The following is a 6,799-nucleotide window of genomic DNA, read 5'->3' as shown; positions in this document are numbered from 1 at the left end:
CTGATAAGGTTGCCGAACCGCATTCGGAGCATTGCTCCAACTGAAATTAGGATGATTGCGGTTGTTAGGATGATAGGTGGCTGCCACATGTTGTTGCGATCGCTGGAAGTTGCTCATGAACTGAGCTGATTCACTAGAAATTACGTACTGATCAGTCTCATGGGCACCAGCACAAAGCTCACAGACACTAGTGATTTGATTAACTCCATAATTAGCCAAAATGTCCACCTTCATTATCAAAGCCTTAAGTTGGGCAGCTATAGCAGTTGTTGCGTCCAACTCCAGAATTCCTGCTACTTTACCCTGAGTCATTCTATGGGAAGGATTCTGGTACTCATTAGCAGCCATCAGTTCAATAAGTTCATAAGCTTCATCGTAGCTCTTAGCCCACAAGGCTCCTCCTGATGCTGCATCAAGCATGGGTCTAGAAGTAGCACCCAATCCATTGTAGAAAGAGTTGATAATCATCCAATCAGGCATGTCATGGTGTGGGCACTTCCTTAACATCTCCTTATATCGATCCCAAGCCTCACACATAGATTCTCCAGTTTGCTGCGCGAACTGGGTAAGAGCATTCCTGATTGCTGCAGTTTTCGCCATGGGGAAGAATTTAGTGAGAAACTTTTGAGCAAGATCTTCCCAAGTGGTTATAGACCCTGCGGGTAAAGAATGTAACCAGCACTTAGCTTTCTCCCTCAGAGAAAATGGGAAGAGTCATAGCTTGATAGCATCTTCAGTCACATCATTGAACTTGAAAGTGTTGCAGATCTCGATGAAATCCCTGATGTGCGTGTTGGGATCTTCGATAGAAGAACCCCCAAACTGAACTGAGTTCTGTATCATATGGATCGTGCTTGACTTGATCTCAAAAGTGTTAGCCCTGATGGCTGGTCCAATGACGCTAGACTGAATGTCATTAATCTTAGGCTTATAATAGTCCATTAAAGCCTTCGGATTTTCTGCTTGATCACCCATAGCTACTAAAATTGGCTCTTCAACTTTCTCTTCTTCTTCTACCTTCTTTTCTTTCTCAAAACTTCCCTACAAACTACCACAAGTTCTTTCTCGGCTTTATCCAGTGTTCTCTTACGAGTACGCGAACGCGTATGTATACACCCCTCGCTAGATCACCTGAAATAAAACAAAGAAACAAATAAGTAACAATGTCCGAGTCAATGAACTTTAATGACCACTGATGGAAAGCACATAAACTAATAATTAACACTGCAGTCCCCGACAGCGGCGCCAAAAACTTGTTAGTCGCTAAACACGCGCTAATATTATACGCAAGTATACGTATTTGCAAGTAGTATAAGATATAAATCAGATTCGATACCACAGAGACTGTATTGGTTAACTAATCAACTCATGCACTTAAGCAACAATGTATGGTTATTATTCAATGCTAAGACGATAACAAAGTGAGGTTGTTTATAACTAAGAATTAAGCTAATTATTGTAACTACGAGAATAAGATAGACTGAGTTAATATATGACAAACATTGGATTCTAACTTCATTAAATACTTCATTCAATAACCTTATTATACTTAACCTTAGCTTGCAATGGTGATGACACTAATCAGACAACACGAAACTGATAAACGCAAACTTTTGTTGCACGAGTACCATTCAACCAGACATCCACAAAAGAGATAGAAGCTGAATAGGCACCAATTATATTGAGACCCTATATGTCTATAGAATTTGACAATATAAGGGTTTAAGCACAAGTTATCTATCTTGATTACATAGGGCAAGCAAGATGGTTAAAATTACATACAAATCATGCATAACAATATATGAACCTATGCTAGCATGGCAAGTTCTAAATCCTTAAATTCACTTTCACCTTCATTAAGAATTAACACACTATCTTATAAGTTCGCGATGCTCACAAGACGAATACGCACAACCATAAATAGGATATCATACAATCACCACACACTAAGGCATCAATTAATTTAACTAAAGAAATCCATAAATAAATCCGCTAGAACCCTATGATAACGATTAGCTCAAAATCGAACTCATCGCCAATGTGGGTTCCAATGAAAACATGATGTAGCAAACGTAGTCTTTATACGAATAAATAAACCAAAGTACAAACAAGTTTAAAGGTTCATCAAAACAAGAAACAAGCATCCAAATTACAACTCTAAATAAAGATTCACAAGAATAAACTAGATCGTCTTCGCCTTTGTTGAATTGTGCCCAAAAGGTCTCTTGCTGTCTTCTCCTTGCTTGATTGTCTCTGAAAAACGACCTAAATTATATTTATATAGCAGTCCATACATACCAGGAGTCCAGCAAATCAAATTGTAGTTGAATTAGGATTTTAATATCCCGACCCAGCGCGGCCGCGCGCTTCACTAGCGCGGGCGCACTGACTTTCTGTTCTCCCGGCGCGGCCGCGCGCAACACCAACGCGGGCGCGCCTGCCTTCTGCCAAAAATTCTTTTTTTCTTCTTCTTTATTCCTTGCAACTTCGAACCAGTCTTTCAAGCTTTTATTCCAGCACATCCTAAACACCATATTAGCATCAAAACAATGCTAATTCACCTGATTCACGAAGTAAAGCCTGAAATGCAAAAATACTTGAAAACATGTTAAAACACAAATAACTTGAGTACAAATACACCAACTCAAAGCTTATTAGAGTATAAATAAGTATCATAAATGCCACTTAACAGAATCGACCAACTCCACCTTTAAGCACTCCTCATTTTCTATAGGGAATTTCATGGCATTAAACACATTAAAAGTTACATCTTGATCCAACACTCGCATGGTGAGCTCACCTTTCTACACATATATCAAGGTTCGGCTAGTAGCCAAGAAAGGTTTTCCCAAGATTATTGGAATCTTCGTATCCTCCTCGAAATCAAGAATTACAAAATCAGCAGGAAAGATGAGTCTATCCACCTTGACAAAAACATCCTCAACAATGCCTCGTGGATAAGTAATAGAATGATCGGCCAAATGCAAAGTCATATAAGTAGGCTTTGGATCCGGTAAGTCCAACTTCTTGAAGATTGACAAAGGCATCAGATTGATGCTAGCTCCCAAGTTACATAAGCATTTGTCAAATGACACATTTCTAATGGTGCAAGGAATAGTGAAGCTTCCAGGATCTTTAAGCTTCAGAGGCAACTTCTATTACAGCACAGCACTACACTCTTCTGTGAGAGGAACTGTCTCTAAGTCATCAAGATTTACCTTCTGAGAGAGAGTACCTTTCATAAACTATGCATAACTAGGAATTTGCTCAAGAGCTTCAGCGAAAGGTATGTTGATATGAAGTTTCTTGAGCACCTCCAGAAACTTCTCAAACTGCTTATCCAGCTTTTTCTTCTGCAGCCTCTTAGGAAAGGGAGGTAGAGGATAGGTCTGTTTATCCCCTGTATTACCCTCAGGAGTAGTGTGTTCAATAGTAGTCTTTCTTGGTTTCACTTCAGCTTCCTTCTGCACTTCTTTTTTAGCCACAGCTTCTTCATCCGAACCAAGAGAATGTTCGGGGTTTGCAACCTTCCCGGCAATGTAATTTCCTTTACCTGCTCCTTTGCTTCCCTCTTTCCTGGTACTTCAGTGTCATTAGGAAGTGTACCAGGTTGACGATTTAGCAAGGCATTGGCAATTTGCCCGATTTAATTTTCTAAGGTATTGATAGAACCCGCTTGACTCTTCCACATGAGCCTCAACTCCTCCAGTTCAGATTTTTCATTGCCCTGTTGCAGCTGGGGTTGTTGTCTTGGTGCATATTGCGGTTGCTGAAAACCAGGAGGGTTGTACTGCTTTGTTGGGTACTGCTGATAAGGATGCTGAACCGCATTCTGAGTGTTGCTCCAACTAAAGTTAGGATGATTGTGGTTGTTAGGATGATAGGTGGATGGTATAGGTTGCTGCGAACTGAGTTGATTCACTAAAAATGGCACAATAATCAGTCTCATGGGCACCAACACAAAGCTCACAGACACTAGTGATCTGATTAACTCCATAATTAGACAGAGAATCCACCTTCATCGTCAAAGCCTTAAGTTGAGCAGCTATAGCAGTAGCTGCATCCAACTTCAGAATTCCTGCTACCTTACCCTGAGATAGTCTCTGAGTAGGATTCTGGTATTCATTAGCAGCCATCAGTTCAATCAATTCATAAGCTTCATCGTAGCTTTTAGCCCACAAGGCTCCTGCTGATGCTGCATCAAGCATGGGTCAAGAAGTAGCACCCAAAAAATTATAGAAACAATTAATGATCATCTGGTCAGGCATCCCATGATGAAGACACTTCCTAAGCATCTCCTTATATCGATCCCAAGCCTCGCATAAAGATTCTTCAGATTGCTGAGCAAATTGAGTAAGTGCGTTTCTGATTGCAGCAGTCTTCGCCATAGGAAAGAATTTGGTTAAGAACTTTTGAGAAAGATCCTCCCATTTGGTGATAGACCCTGGTGGTAGAGAATGTAATCAGCACTTAGTTTTATCCCGCAGAGAGAATCGGAAAAGCCTCAACTTAATAGCATCTTCAAAAACTCCATTGAATTTGAAAGTGTCACAGATCTCGATGAAATCTCTGATGTGCATGTTGGGGTCTTCTATCGGAGAACCCCCAAACTGAACTGAGTTCTGTATCATCTGAATCGTGCTCGACTTGATCCCAAAGGTATTAGCCGAGATGGTTGGGCGAACAATGCTAGACCAAATATCATCGATCTTCGGTTGAGAATAGTCCATCAAAGCCTTTGGCTTCGCTTCTGGTTCTCCCATTGCAACAAGATCCTCTTCTTATTTCTCAACTAAGATCTCTTCCTCAACTTTCTCCTCTACTACAACTTCTTCCTCCGCTTTATCCAGTGTTCTCTTAAGATATCGAGAACGCGTATGCATACACGCTCGCTAGAGTACCTGAAACACGACAAGGAATTAAGTAAGTAATAATGTCCGAGTCACTGAACTTTAATGACCAATGATGACAAACACATAAACTAAAAATTAACACCGATATCCCCGACAGCGGCGCCAAAAACTTGTTAGTCGCTAAACATGAGCTAAAATTCACGCAAGTATACGTGTTCGCAAGTAATATAGAATAAATTCTAGTTCATTCCTACAGGTGTATGTTTAGGTTAATTTCAATCAATGTATATATGTAACACTAGTATGGTTATTATCCAATGGTAAGACGAATAAAAAATTATGGTTGTTATACTAAGATTAACTAAGAGATTATTCTGAAGAATATCAACTAAGAGATTAAAGAGAATTGAATAATGTATAACACAAACATGGGATTCTAACTTCATTAAATACTTAATTCAATAGCCTTTTCATTCTTAACCTTAGCATGTAATAGTGATGACACTAATCAGATAACACGAAACTGATAAACGCCAACTTTCGTTGTACGAATACCATACTACTAGAAATCCATAAAAGAGATAGAAGCTGAATAGACACCAATTATATTGAGACCCTATATGTCTATAGAATTTGACAACATAACGGTTTAATGCACAAGTTATCGCTCGTGATTACATAGGGAAAGTAAGAAGGTTAAAATTACCTACGAATCATGCATATCAAATACATGAACCTATGCTAGCATGATAAATTCTAAACCCTTAAATTCACTTTCGCTTCATTAAAGATTAACTTACTATCTTATAAGTTCGTGACGCTCATAAAACCAATAAGCGCAACCAAAACTAGGTTATCATACAATCACCACACACTAAGGCATCAAAATAAATTAACTAAAGAAATTCATAAATAAATCTGTTAGAACCTTACGATAACGATTAGCCCATAATCGGACTCATCATCAACGTGGGTTCTGATGAAAGCATGGTATAATGAACGTAGTCTTTATACTGAATAAATAATAAAACCAAGTACGGAATAAAAGTAAAGGTTCAAGAATAAAAAAACTAGCATCCAAAGTTACAACTTAAAATAAAGAATCACAAGAATAAACTAGATCTTCTTCGCCTTGGTTGAATTCTGCTCTACGGTCTTTTTACACCTTCTCCTTAGCTCTGGTACGTCTCTTTTTCTAAAACGACCTTTATTTTTGAATATATATGCTGTAGAATTAACCAGGGCTTCAAACTCTCAAAATCCCAATAGATACAGAATTCTGTCATCCCGACCTGGCGCAGCCGCGCGCTGCTTCAGCGTGGGCGCACTAAGTTTCCGCTTCTTGGGCGCGGTCGCGCGCTACTTCAGCGCGGCCGCGCCGTCCTTCTGGATAAAATTCTGATTTATTTTCTTCTTGTTGATTTGAGCTGATCTTTTCACGAGCCTTTATTTTAGACACCATCCTAACACCAAATTAGCACTAAAACCATGCTAATTCACCCGATTACCTGGAAATGCCTGCAATGCAAAAAACACGTTAAAAATACTCATAACTTGAGTACAAGACACTAATTCAAAGCTTTACGAAGCGTAATAATGTGTCATAAATGCCACTCAACAATATCTCATTGTAAATCCTTTGTTGTTGTCTCCAAAGGTCACCAAAGGTCACCAAAGGGCCAGCCTTCTCCTCAAATTGTGATAGCATGGTCTTATCACCTGTCATATGTCTGGAGCATCCACTGGTCATATGTCTGGAGCATCCACTGTCTATTATCCATACGACCTTCTTTATTTTTTCCTACACACAATGAGTTTTAAGAGTGTTTAACAACCCAGGCAGTGTTGGGCACTTTCTTCTTGTTAACTGATTTAGCAGAAGTAGAATGAGTTGTTTCTGATAAAATAAAATTCATTAACTGTTGTGCATTTTCCCTATCTGCTGT

General features: G+C 39.2%; 2 non-coding genes across 2 annotated transcripts; both read left to right on the top strand.

Moving 5' to 3' along the window:
* The first annotated feature begins 478 nt into the window (after positions 1-478).
* LOC141716270 (small nucleolar RNA R71) lies at positions 479-585 on the top strand. The gene has a single exon (XR_012572985.1). It is a non-coding gene; the product is annotated as a small nucleolar RNA R71 (small nucleolar RNA).
* A 3,681-nt stretch (positions 586-4,266) lies between these two features.
* LOC141715415 (small nucleolar RNA R71) lies at positions 4,267-4,373 on the top strand. Its single transcript, XR_012572180.1, has one exon. It is a non-coding gene; the product is annotated as a small nucleolar RNA R71 (small nucleolar RNA).
* Positions 4,374-6,799: the final 2,426 nt, after the last annotated feature.

The sequence above is a fragment of the Apium graveolens genome, chromosome 3 (genome assembly GCF_009905375.1).
Source record: "Apium graveolens cultivar Ventura chromosome 3, ASM990537v1, whole genome shotgun sequence".
Taxonomy (NCBI): domain Eukaryota; kingdom Viridiplantae; phylum Streptophyta; class Magnoliopsida; order Apiales; family Apiaceae; genus Apium; species Apium graveolens.
Note: the sequence above shows the minus strand (reverse complement) of the source record. Positions and strands in the feature narration are given on the sequence as shown.